Source organism: Plectrocnemia conspersa, unplaced genomic scaffold (assembly GCF_051122295.1).
Source record: "Plectrocnemia conspersa isolate PC_06_02 unplaced genomic scaffold, ASM5112229v1 ptg000005l, whole genome shotgun sequence".
In the NCBI taxonomy this organism is placed as follows: domain Eukaryota; kingdom Metazoa; phylum Arthropoda; class Insecta; order Trichoptera; family Polycentropodidae; genus Plectrocnemia; species Plectrocnemia conspersa.
The window spans coordinates 25,039,859-25,054,195 of record NW_028277169.1 but is presented as its reverse complement, the minus strand read 5'-3'; the positions used below and the strand labels follow the sequence as shown (position 1 = coordinate 25,054,195).

Below are 14,337 nucleotides of genomic sequence, written 5' to 3'. Positions count from 1 at the left end.
TTAATGAAAAATTCCAACATTAAAATTTTTAATTATTACGAAAATCATGAAGAAAAATTATTTAAATATTTAATGGGGTACTCTTTTTTCAATTATAAACAAACTATCTAATCTGTGATAATATGAAGATCACGATCTTCTGACAGAAAGACACGAGAATAATAATCTATAGACACTAATTGATGAATGCATCTGACCATTGAAACTGTTAAAATTCGTCATAATCGTGACGCACGTCAATTACAAGTATCCCGTTTATGAAATTAATTTATCAGTTAAGCTTCCGCTTTACGAATTTTTATTAATCAAAATTAATTCAATAGATAAACTTATTAACCCATCATATTTCACTCCAAAGAATATTACACTATCGCATGAGCTATCTAATTAAAAAAAGCATAAATCTCTTCCGTATAATTGTTTCGGTTCCGTAAGAACGCATTTTATTATTATATAATAAATATATTCATACAACAATCGCACGGAACAGATTAATATAATATTCAGCCAATTCATATGTATGATATGAAATATTATGGCAGACGATCGCCATTGACCCTGATGCATTGTCACGGTCAATTCTCAACCGTCTATGGATACCGCTGCTAACCAAGATTCGTTCATATAATAATAGTTACGAAATGAGATCAACGTTCGCCGGGCAGAATTCCTTTCACGTCTCGGTGCAACAAACAGGCTTGACCCAAATGAAGGCGAAGTTCAATAGCGAAAGGCCAAGATCTCTAGCAGCACCGGAAGACCAGCTCGTGTGTTGTAACTGGCTTATAACTATGCGCTGCTGAGACAATGCATCCGAGAGAGAGAGAGATAAGGACTCGTTCGGTTCGAAGGCATTTTACGATGCTAAAACGGCCATCGTGTACGAAGATGGCCGATAAAAAGCTAACTCGGTTTGTGTTTTAGATTTTATTGATTAATATAGTGAGTTTTATAAATTATACAATCATTATTTGTCAAATTAGTATGTGGAATACATAATTAAGCTGCTTAGGTTCTATTGGTATAGATTAGCATTCTGAATCCAGATCAGCTGGTTCAATAATATTTAAATACTATGAATTCTACTAGTTCATGATAACAAGTTAGGCTTACTCGTAGTTAGAGACTTCATCAAGAACAGTTAAGAGTTTAAATTATATATTATACATATATACAGAAACGACTTATATTTTAATTTATTTCTAATCAACAGCTATAAATATGTGTGATAAATAAAAAAAATTATATATGTAGCAAAAACACCCCATAAAAAATCATAAGGCTACTGACTTAAAACTGGTTAAAAGAAAACTTTTGTAACACTAATATTAAATGCTTATTATTTATAGGTATGGAATATGAAAAGAGATAATATTCATAAATATTTTTTGTATGTATAATTTGAGACATTCCCATACACAAATATTTAAAGATATTTAAAGGAATTCTCGCAATACAGGATCCGTATACGGAAAGCAGCGTATTTTAAGTGGCATTTGCAAAATCATTACGTCGTTCTTGAGCGCATGCCAAAGACGATGATGATACAATAAAGCTCGTGCAATGTCAATTATCTGCACAATGTCGTTGAGAGCAAAAAAAATCAGTCTTTAAAGAAAATTTTTGACGAGGCGTTTTTCTAGATCCACGAAAAAATCAGTTCTCACGAAAACGAGAGGTCAAAACGGAGAGTAAAACTTTAAATCGTATATTTTTTTATAAATATTCATATGCACGAAATTTTTTTAATACCAATTATACGGAAATCTTGAACGTCGATGCAACAAATGACGCATTCATATATGCATCAAAATGTGTGATGAAGAACAATTTTCAAGAATCACTGAATCATAAAAAAATATAGTTAAATACAATAAAGCTTAATTTATGGATAAGCTGTATAGATTTGCAATTCAATCCAATGCTATATATATATCATATATGTAGCACTACATTTCAATAATATGTATTGCGTGGCACGTGTCCTTTAGATGGTTTTGCATGATGATATTTTCGTTTATAAAAAGTACAAAACGGTGGTTGATTATTGCCTGATCTTTATCAATCCATTAAATTATTTTAAGATTTAATTTAAAATAAGATAAATGGATTGGTAAAAATCAAGTGATAATGATCTGCTTTATTTTTCATGTACTTTCTTTAACACATGCATCACCATTTAAAGAATAAGTGCCACGCAACATATATTAGTGAAATGTAGCACTACATAAACACGATAAAAAAATACGTAAAAACCGCATAAATCTCTTGTAGAATAGAACCACTTAAAAATAATTAAATGCACGTATTTTTTTAATTATTCCACTGGTTCCGATGTTAAACATAAGTAGACGCAATAGAATAAATATAAGTAAAATTATAATTTAATACCTCCTATCTTAAGACGTTAACTTTTTAAGAGCAAATATTTAAAACCAATTATTTTTAAACACTTACGCGATTTACACCGTAAACAAATAAACTATAATAGCAGTAGCTTCAGATTCTATTGATCAATCTGCATCAACTATCTCTCCTTAAAAAAATCAGAAATCTGGTTCAAGTTCGTGGTATTCTCGTGAAAATATTATTTTTATTTTTGTAAGAAAACTATAATAGTTTGCCATACATTGTATTAAATGTTTCATGATTGACTATAAATATTTTCATTTACCATTATAATAAAAAAAATGAGGTTTGTAAGTCAACTCGTTTGACTTTTAGAATCAGTTAGACGCTGTAAGAGCTGTTTGATAAAAAAGTTTATTGCACACAAATATATAATTTTACCGATATACAGTAAAAATGTATGGCGTCAAATAAAAGAGCCTCCTAGTTGTGAGAATGACTAGTTCTATATTCTCTGGTTTCTAGGGATCAATTGGATCTTGATAATCCACGAAATCTATATTATGTAAGTCCAGAGTCTCGAATTAAGGAAGTGATTCAAGTAGTCCTTTATACTGGCCCTAGAATGAAGCTTGGACGAATGGGAGAGAAGGTAAATTTAAGACTAATAGCATTAGTCTTTTATTTTCTACTGTTTGTATAAATATTGCTAAAAGATTATTAATTATAAGCTTTAAGAAACATCCACACAAACAATAAAAAATAAAAGAGAGAGAAATGAAAGCTGTCTAATAAGTTTAAAAAAATATGATGTGATGATATATGATAATGATGCAAACTATGGTGTTTTTTGGCAAAACTTTACGATTTCACTCTTGTTTGTTTGACTATACTTTTGTTGTTCTAGTTTTATGAAAAGCACTTTAATTACAGCGTTTTATAAAAATATATATATTTCAAGTACTTTTACCATTTTTATATATTTGGCAAACGATTAAAATAGTTTTTTGTGTTTCATAGCTGCTATAAAGCCTAAATTAGCATTTTCACTACAACGACGATGACATGATTTCACGATTTCCAAGAATTGGTCGAAACACTATAACCAAATTTTATCTATTGGAAAATCGAAAAAAATCCCTTCTCAGAAGTTAAGAATTCACGTCAAAAGTGTGTTGCATTTTCTTAAACTTTTTGTGAAACTGTATTTTTATGCAATATATTAGCTTCTAATAAAATATTTCTAAGTGAGACAAAGCTTATTTTATGATCTAATTATTTTAATACTTTTCTTTTAAACCCAAGTTTTTTATTGTTTGTATTTTCTTACAGAACTTGTGTTAATTTAGATTTTCATATTTATTACTATTTTTCTTAGAATAAGAAAATTTTGCTAAAAAAAGCATATAATATGAGCCAATTAATACAATATATGACAATCGAGACAATACAATACAAATTTAAAAAAAAACATTATTACTAATATTTTTTTAATATTGAAATTCTAGTAATAATTTAATAATATACTAATATTTCCGTATTATTTATTATACCTACTTTATGCATAGTACAGAAATAATACGAGCATTTTTACTGGCATCAGATTTAAGGAGGTTGTGGGGCGCCAATTTATTTGGCCACAAAATTATTAGTAACACTGACGTGGCGGCAGAGAGTACAACATTCAATTTTTGGTAAGCCTCAACATTCGTATTATATGCAATAACTACGTAATTTTAATTATCAAGCGAAAAAAATACTATTGCAACGGCCCAATCTGTAAAAAAATTAACAAAATATCGTACAATTATATTTATGATTATAAATAATTCCAAGATAAAGAAATGCATTTAATGTTGCAATAAAAATAATCCTGTGCCGGGACGCCAAATTTTTAAAAGGTAAACAGTTGCGCAAAATCTTTGAAGTATTATGATTTTACCGCCTATTGATCTTATAATGTAAATAAAAAAGCGATATTTTATAAATAATGGAATATTTATTTATTTATTGGAAATCACTGTAACATAACAGACGTTGCTAGTCCAATACGTCACATCAGGATAAACATATGCAACAACCACCATGTAAGTAGCGAAACACGAAGCTGAAAAAAAATGTATAAATCAGTGACGTATATTTTAATAATTAATTCAATAATTGACTCAACACGATTTTATTTTAATTATTGATTACGACATCTTTCATGAGATAAGGAAAATCTAAGAAAACTCAATCTGTGATGATCGATCTGAATTATAAATATATAATGAACACTAATTTTAATTTCCTAGGCACGATAAAAATTTAAAAACATTAGGATTCATATTATATAAAAAACACTGGGATTCAAACAAATTTTAATTGATAAGCTCGGTACTATTTTTGTCTCATAGAAAAAAAAATAATTTCGCGTTTTACGTTCAATGGATCGTTACGAACCGTGAGGTTGGATCAAATACATATAGCATAAATTCACGAACTCTGAAGCTCCACAATAGGTCGGTCGGCGAGTGATTAAGTATTTGCCAGCCGACCCAGACGGACAACTATAATAGTTTTTTTTATTTTTTACAGCTGTTATTCGAATGTTAACAGTTAATTTGAGTCAGCTCAAATACATCGTTACCATGCAATCAATTTTATTTTTAAACTATGTTTCAATATCAAATAAAAAATAACTAAATCGCATTTTCCAAACTTAATAATTTTAGGTTTAGGTTCTCCAATTTATTTTTTTACGTTTATCGTGCAGTCAAAAATATTTTAACTGCGTTTATTTTCCAGTAAGGTATTTCTCCATTATTTTACATAATAAAACTAATACATATACATAAAGCTCATTAAAGAATCTGCGAGTGTTGGTTACCGACGCGTATCTCAAAAACCCAACGGTGCGTAATACAGTGTAAAAAACGAAAGTAATAAATATAAAACAGCCTCCGCTCTGCACGTGTCATTAACCGAAAAAAAGTGAGTTTAACGACCTCAAACTCTAATTGAGTAAGGTCAACATTTTCAATTTGAGTAATCACAACCTATGATGGAAAGTATCAATCATTGCCTCCCAGGACGCGAGCCCTTAAGCGCTCCGCGGTGGTCCTGGCCACCCATTGTCCGATCTTTACAGGGCCGGATCGGGTTTAAAAAAATCATAATTGCTCGTTTGTTTGCAACGCTTCTGAAAATTTGCGCGGGGTTGAACAATGGCCCGGATGAAGATCGCATCGTCAGAAATGCGCCTCGGTAGTGGTGCAGTCAGGGTCTGTAGTATGCAGTACGATGAGATCCACATTCCGACAGGATGCTGCGATCCTGTCGGAAAAGTTTAAGAGTGCATTTTTGAGCGATGCAATGTCATGTATGTGTGTGATGAAAGATATTTTCAACTGCCTTTAAAGCAACATTGTAGAGTGATTAATAAATAAAATAGACGTATACATATTGTAGTGATAGCTTCGATCTTATTAGATCCAACGATATATTTATCAATTTAATGAAACTAATAAAATTTACTCTTTAATGATCCAAAAAATATTTAATAAATGTAGAACAATTTTTTTATGATTTGTATAGACGCATGACAATACTTAATGGACCGAATGGCATTGAATTTTTGCCACCATGTCGGCAAGTAAATCGGTCATCTTACGTCCAGAATGACGAAATTACCATAAATTTCATACCTAAGCGTTAAATCATTATTTCCATGCTTCGTTTCAATTCCGTACATAAACACAAAAATACGAGTCGAACCATTTTTCAACTGACAACGCCAATTGTTCGTGTCATACGTCCGCAATAATTATTTCACAGCCTCTAAGATGTGCTTAAATTATGAGAATATTTTAAAACACTTTAAGCATAGTAAATCTGTTTTATTGATATTCTGCTCAGAAATTGATTTTATTGCTTGCATTTACGCGACGATAGAACCGTTAGTTAACATAAACTATTATATTGCATCGGAATTTGTAGTTAGAAATTGCGTAATTTATTATGTACTATGGATCGGAAGGCATCCATTGACACCTGTCATTCCAGCGAGGGGTTAACGTTGGACTTATCAAAGTTTGATCTCTGAGTTTACATAACAAAGAGAGATGTTTAGTTATATCAATATAACCCTACTCCATTCACAATGACCGCTTGAGTGTAAACTTCTCAATGTTAGTTGAAGAATGTTTATGTTGATAGTTTAAATATTTAAGAGCCGCTTTAGATTGTATGCTTAGTAAGATGTATTATATATATATATTAATAAGTTTCATTGTAGGATTTATTATTGCATTATAGTGTTTTTCTAGATTTTCAGTCGTTTTGATTGCAAAAATATAGATAGTATTATCTAAATATGTAGAAGACCGTTGTGAAGTATTATTTTCAACGATATAATTAACTAAATATATTTTCCGGCTTATTTGTATTTGAGATTTTGTATTAAAATCTATGATTAAATAATTAAAACCGGGAGGGAAAAAACATAAGTTCACTATAAAGGTGTATTTATGTTGTATTTTTAAATATATTAAAATCTTACAATATTTCACTATCAAACTGATATTTTACAGTAGCTATTTTGCAGCGCAACGAAAAAATCTTATTGTTTTTATTTAATTAACTTTTTTCATATCCCATGAAATTATAGTGTGCCTACGATAAAAAATTCAACATCGAAAAACTATAAAAAATCGCAATTTTTTCATCGTTGTATAAACATTTTCTAGCAAAAACTTATTGCCATTTTTTTATTTTATCAAATTAAATTGGTTAGAGTTTAGTTACAGTGCAGAATTTGCAATCGCAAATAAACAATATGTTTGTTAGCAGTAGTGCAGTTGAATTTTCAAATATATTAAAATTTCAAAAATGCATGTATGTATGCAATTAGCTAGTTCTTGTAATGGATCATATTTTATATGATGCAGTTGCAAGTTACATGCGTTTCGCATAGCTACGCCTAGAAGTATCAAAATGTATACGGTAGATAAAGTACACGGTCTTGCCTGTTATACCGGTTTAAAAGGCTGTCAAGAGGGAGACCACGTGCTGGCCACCTTTGACTCGTTCAGGTCATGTGGAACGACTTCCGTGGTGCCGTTGTACGCAACAAGTGTGTGGCGCTGACCTGGTGACGAAGGCTTTCCGGGTGACGCTGCGTTAATAGCCCTTGTCCTTGTGATAGCATCGATCCGAGTTGTTCTCGTCTGGAGGCAAAAGCCCTCGGTCGTTGCATAAGACACGCCTCATAAAAAACATAACTGTATAAACCGTGAGAGATCGACGGCCCTGGTTGGTGTTCTTGCTCAAGTTGCTATCGAGAAGACACTTGATTGCCGAGAACCTGGTGTGGATCTTCAAGTAATTGATATTTGTTTAAGGATTATATTATATTGTAGATATTTTGTATGTTATTGCTATAATTTATTCATGACTTATATGGGAGGGGGGGGGGGAGGAGACAAATTCCCGGGGCCCGACTCCGGAAAAAATCATATGAAAGAAGTAAAAACCGACCTCAAATAATGAATATGAACTAAACTACAGTTGTATTATTCTAGGTATAAGTTCCTTCAGCACATTTTATACATACAATAAATAAAAGGAGCGGAACATTGCCTTCAAAAGCGCCCACTTCCTAGGCAGTATTTTCACAATAAACATTATTATTCAAAAGGACAGATTGTAGTTTTTTAAAACGGCTCCGTTTATTCTTTTTTTAACGTTTAAAAAATAGTAGGCATGAGTGAAAATCTTCAATGAATATAAATTAGTAGCAGTAAATTTAGGTATTAGATCTGAATTTTCAGTTCGAATACTTAAGGAAGAAGCAAAGAAATAACGAAAAATCAACAACAGCACCAGCTGAATTATATAAATTTAATGTTTTTATAGATTGTATTATAAATAGATTTAATGTGGTTATTCCTAAAAAAAATCTAGAAAAAACTATTTTGTAAAACTATATCGAAATATATTTTCACTAGTAGATATATATTTTTACCATTGAAAATATAAATTATCTGGCAGGTGATAGTAAAATTATATGATTTCAAATTTTTTATAAGTATTAATATATATATTTACGTACTTATCATTATTTATTCACATCTGATGTATAAATGTTAATGTGAATGTACATTTTTTGAAGAAGTTATATTTTTACCATTAAAGTCCAAATACATTTTCACCAGTAGATATATATTACTACTAGCGAAAATATAATTTGACAGTTGCGAAACGTCCATTTACTGTTCAAACCCAAACCTAACCTAATGAAAGTTCCGAAACTAATTATAGTTTTAGAACTTTTATGATTTCAAGTCCAAAATACAAACTAAGCCAACTCATCTGTCAGGAGAAAATAAGCGGAATAATAAGTACAGACAGACATCGCATCTCACATATTGCTCCATAGTTTGTCTGTATTTCGATATTACACTAAGTTTTAAAAATATGATAGCTATCCTTACTGATATTACTATGGACTTCTAATATAAAAGGATTGATCAAAGTGTATTCAATCCGAAGCGCAAAAACAATTATCCCTTCTCAAAAATCCACGTCAAAAGCAATAAAATTGAGCCGTCGCTGTCGCAGTGGAAACGGAAATATTACAAATATAATATGGAACATATAAACCGAATTTTGACCAATATGAGAGCACAAAAAACAATTATCCCTTCTCAGAAGTCAAAAATTCACGTCAAAAGCAATAAAATCGTGCCGGCACCGTCGCAGTGGGAACGCTCGTTACCGAGCGTTCCCACTGCGACGGTGCCGGCACGATTTTATTGCTTTTGACGTGAATTTTTGACTTCTGAGAAGGGATAATTGTTTTTTGCGCCCTCATATTGACCAAAATTCGGTTTAACACACTTTGATCAATACTCTCATATTTTTTCAAATGCATTCATATTTTTAAAACATAGTTCAGAATTTAGTTTGTCTAATAAAAAAGCTATACAAATTTAAAGTACATAGATTATTGGTTACATACTCCATTTTAGGATGATAGTCATGAAGTTTTATTTACATTGAATTTTAAAATATGTATGGTAAAAAAAATAAAAAATAAATTTTTGTTTGGCTTTCAATACACTAACTTAATATAATAACAAAGCATATATGCGTTAATTTTGAAATATATGAAAAAGAGTACGGGAGTTTTAATGTTAGATATAGAAAAAGCATTTGACACGGTATGGCAGGAAGGTTCGATTCACAAACTGTAAGTAAAAAGTATAAGACCGATGACTATCTGCTATTCTTAATACGCTCATACCTGAAAGGTAGAAGCTATTATCTAAATAATAAAACACTCAATACCACAATTTTTTTTATATGTATTTCAAGAATTTTCTTAAACCGTTTCTCTTAATTTTGTACATAAATTTCTCAAAATAAAAATACGCGTTTGTATATATTATATATACACTGGGGATACAGTTACACGTTCTTTAACCAATCAGAAGTGAATTACTAAAATATTTTGAAAAGAATAAATTAAGCTTACTTAAATAAGTAGGCTTCAATCTGGATTTCAAGCCAAAATTTAACAAAAACATTATGGAACTTTGCTCTATAGAGCTTACTGCCATTGTAACCCTTAGAACGATATTTAATATAAAAAGCGCATTAACCACAGAATATTAAATATTTTACAAATAAATAATCAAACATATTTTAAAATATGCTTGCTCGGTGAGGAGTAACACTAGTAATAATAACCTAAAATATGATACACCTTTTAAACTAATCTTAAAAAACTTCATAATATGCAGCAAGTAACTATTAAATAAGACCCGAAAGTAACACATTTGTTTATATTTAATGGCACAGATTACAAAATTTATGAAATCCTCCTCCTTTTCGGAAGAATGTATATAAGGACTTTCACGGTTCTTCAAGGGCAGACTGTCTGTAGTTTAGAAGGTATATTGAGAATGCAAATATCCTTCGTTAAACAGATGTATCATCGCATCTCGTATATTTAGAGTTTTATGGGAACTTCTAAGATACCTGGTTCTAAAAAGGCTCGAGTCTTACGACCCAGACTTCGAAGGATCCTGGGATCAGCTCGAGTACGCTCAGGGAGGCGTCGAATATTTTGTTATTATATTCACCATTTGGTTTTTTGTTGATCAGCGATTCCCTGCTCCATGTAGATTCCAACAAGAAGTACCGAATATAAGTGGAATAGTGCATAAAAATAATTTGAAGTTCAGCGTTAACTTCTGAGTATATTTTTTAAATGTACACCGTGTGATTAAAAATATATGTTTAGTTTGGAATTTAAAAATGTAACTCATAATAATTAAAATAGCACATAGAAATAAAATATATAAATCAATATAATTAAACACGAATCACACTCAGTTAATAAAATTCAACTTAATCTATTAAATCTACTTTTAAGTACGTATGCTAGCAAAAAAAAATCACACACTATTCTTCAATATAATGACAGAAATTAAAATTAAATATATAATTATCCAATAGTCTTTAAATTAATTGTATATTTACTATGCATGAAACTGCATATAAACAATATTTTTAACTATTTTGCAACAGCAAAAATGTTTTCATTAAATAAAAAAGTGTGATAGCACACCTCTTTGTTGCATCACACATTGAATTGATTATTCACTTAAGTTGCATTAATCGATATTAATAAAAATATATATATATATAAATTTTTATGTTAACATAAAATATTGAATCATTCTTTGACTCGAGTGAAAATCTCTTGACAGATCACGTATATATTCTCTCGTCTGTCACGTTTCGCTCCCAATATACAAGATATTGAACCAGTGTCGTCATTGAGGCGTTCAACGATCAACAAAACAGTTTTGTATGTCAGTGTCGCGTCAGACATGGGATAAGACAACGAACGTATTATATAAATAATAAAGAAAGATGAAGCCGTGTGGAACTCGAAACAGTTCGTGAAGAGGTCACTGCGGAGTGAAATTTTTATCTCTAAATAATATAATATATTTTTTTCAATATTTAATTATGATCTTGAAACAATAAACAAAAAAAACAAGTGAAGGTTCCACCGAGATTTGAACTCGGATCGCTGGATTCAAAGTCCAGAGTGCTAACCATTACACCATGGAACCGATACACTGCGCATGCGAGTTTTTCTTAGTGCTCGTATTGATTTAATTAATCAGCGATTAATTCTTATCGTAATTTGTTTATAATTATATTATTTTCATTAATGTTTATATAATGCTGATAAAAGTATTGATAATATTAATATTATTTTTAGTAGCATTTTAAAGACTAGATAACAGTTCTTGCTATCGCTCGCGTATTTCATGAGAGAGGGAAACAAGTTTTATTCAACATGGATGAGATACGTTTTCGTTTAAGACTTTCCTTGTAGTTCTTTTGGTGATTTCTTAGTAACTGATATAACCGTTTATTCTAAATACTGATTTTTAATATGTCAATGTATGTTTCGTTTATATTAAATCAATACTGAAACTTAATCATTAAATTATTTTTAAAGCGGCTAAATTTATGATTCTTATTTTTAAATTAAAATCGCCTTAAAAAATCTAGCATAAGGTATTGAAGGATGACCTTCAAATCAACAAAAACACTAATTAATATCAACAAGCAATAAAACAATATTATAAAAATATTCGCTACGTGAAATTTCCTTCAAATTAATAAGCACTCAAAAATCTATTTCTAAAAATAATATAAATCACAAAAAATATTTAGGATATTGTAATAGGTATTTAAAATAAATAATAAAATAAAAGCAATTTATTTTGAAGTCAGTGGTGAAAGGTAGGAATTTAGAATTATGAATAAGTTTTATTAATATCAATTTTAAATAGAAGAAACATTAATGGATCAAGATTAGAACATTGAGGTATTCCTGATGTGACAATGTATTTAGATGACTTGTACTGCCCAAATTAAATAAATTGACAATGATGAAAAATGGCATTAGAAGCAAATACTTCATTAAAAAATTATAGACAATATTGTATAAATTACTTAAAAATTAACTAAAACATTTAAAAAAAACACTACAAAAATCTTAAAAATTATTTATAATTTCTGCATAGATCAAAAAAATATCTTCTAAAAATTTTCAGAATTCTCTAAAAAATTCTCTAAAAATCTTAAGAAAACAAAAATCCTTCAAAAAGATATCCTCTAAAAATTCTCATAAAATAGACCACAAAAAAATCTTGAACGAAGACCTCAATTAAAAAAAAAATTTTTTAAAAAATTTAAAAAAAATTCGAAAATAGCCGTGAAGAAAATCATAAAAAAAAATTATGATTAAAAAAATTTTCTTTAGAAAATCAGAATCTATTTATTTTTTAAGAATTAATGCATGACAAACTTAATCAAAAGCACTTTCAAAATCTTGATTGCCTTTATGGAGATTTTTCCTCACAAAATTGTAAAAAAACATTCGTTGCTACTGATCTTGATACACAAAATATCCTTCAATATGGTTTGAAGAATATTTATGAAGTACCATTTCGAAAACTACTTCTCTATAATATCTCTGTTTTATTTTTCATATATGAGAATCACTTTCGTAATTTTTCATATATCAGATAAAATATTTGTGTTCAACGATAGGTTGATAACAAACAACAGCGGATGTGCGATTTTTTATCCTGCATTTTTCTGCATTTTTTTAAGCATACCAGCAGGAATTAAATCAATCTCAAAATTATACTGAAGGTCAGAAATTATGACGCTGTAGACCGATAGACTCATCAAGTGACGTTATGGTCTGAAAATGGAACTAGCTGTGTATTTTTTTCGTGTAATTTAACGACGCCAGAACTTACTGTATAAGAGTTTTTGCTGTTTCAGTAAACATATTGAGCCAACAAAACTTGAATTATTCTTAAGTGAACGATTAAGATGTATAATATATTATTAATTCCGATCTCTTTGAGGCTCATGTAAGAACCGAAAAATTTTCAATTTATAGTAAGGAATTACTAACGATCTATCGTGTCTGTTAATTTATTTATTTATTATTAATGTGGCGAATATTAATTTGATCTCAAAGGGCTGAGTCTTCATTAATAATTTATTAGATCTCGCGGTCCCTTTTCGCATCCTGAATACCAAAGTGTCCGACGCTCCGGGGAACGTATGCAAATGTCCTTTTACAAGTGCACCGGTCAAACTGCTGGTCTAAATACCACCGGTTGAGATTACACACTGCGTTAATTGTGCGCGAATGAATTCCGAAGATGGGAAATTTTTCGTTAAATTTACACCTGCCCATCGAGGAGTCGTTGTGCGCGTCGAAGGTATTCACGGTTGGACCAATTACGTCGAGTCGCCGGCGTGTAACGGTAAAACACAAATTTGTCTGTAACGTTCTCGTTGTACGAATGAAATGTGTCCGTTCCATATTGTCAGGGGTGGTCAAGATCGATGAGAAAAGAATGAGGTCACAAGCACTCGAACTCGAACGCCGAGAACAAAAGGCACAATGCTACGCATTTACATGTAAAAACATATATGCTTAGTACAATATCTACTATTAAAACGTAGGTGCTTGATTTTTTAATTTTTACACAAAACTTCATAATAGATTTAGGTGTAAAAGTCACGTATAGAATCAATATCAGACATGTACATTTTTTATTTATTTTTTATTACACAGTATCTAATGTTTTTGTCGCTACTCTTAAACTGTTTTTCATTTCATTTATATTTTTAATAGATACTTCTAAGTCTTATAAATTGGATTAACTTTTAAGATAAAGATGAGGTCATATTAGCTTTATTTATTTTACCTCAAATGAGACGAACACGAATCGTTTGGAATCTAATGCAAAACCTATGTATTATGCAAATCTAGAAGTTTACTTTACATCTCAACTTTAGATAATTTGTCGAAGGCTCACTTATATGATTTCTTTGTTATATATTCATATATATTTAATAGCTAATATTATTGATTGTTGTACGTTTTGCTTT

At 30.0% G+C, this 14,337-nt stretch overlaps 1 protein-coding gene and 1 non-coding gene across 5 annotated transcripts in view; both read right to left on the bottom strand.

Annotated features, from left to right (window-relative positions):
* Positions 1–14,337, bottom strand: part of LOC148235285 (uncharacterized) — an 86,054-nt gene that overhangs the window by 38,327 nt on the left and 33,390 nt on the right. The window lies entirely within an intron of this gene.
* TRNAQ-UUG (transfer RNA glutamine (anticodon UUG)) lies at positions 11,406–11,477 on the bottom strand. Its single transcript has one exon. It is a non-coding gene; the product is annotated as a tRNA-Gln (tRNA).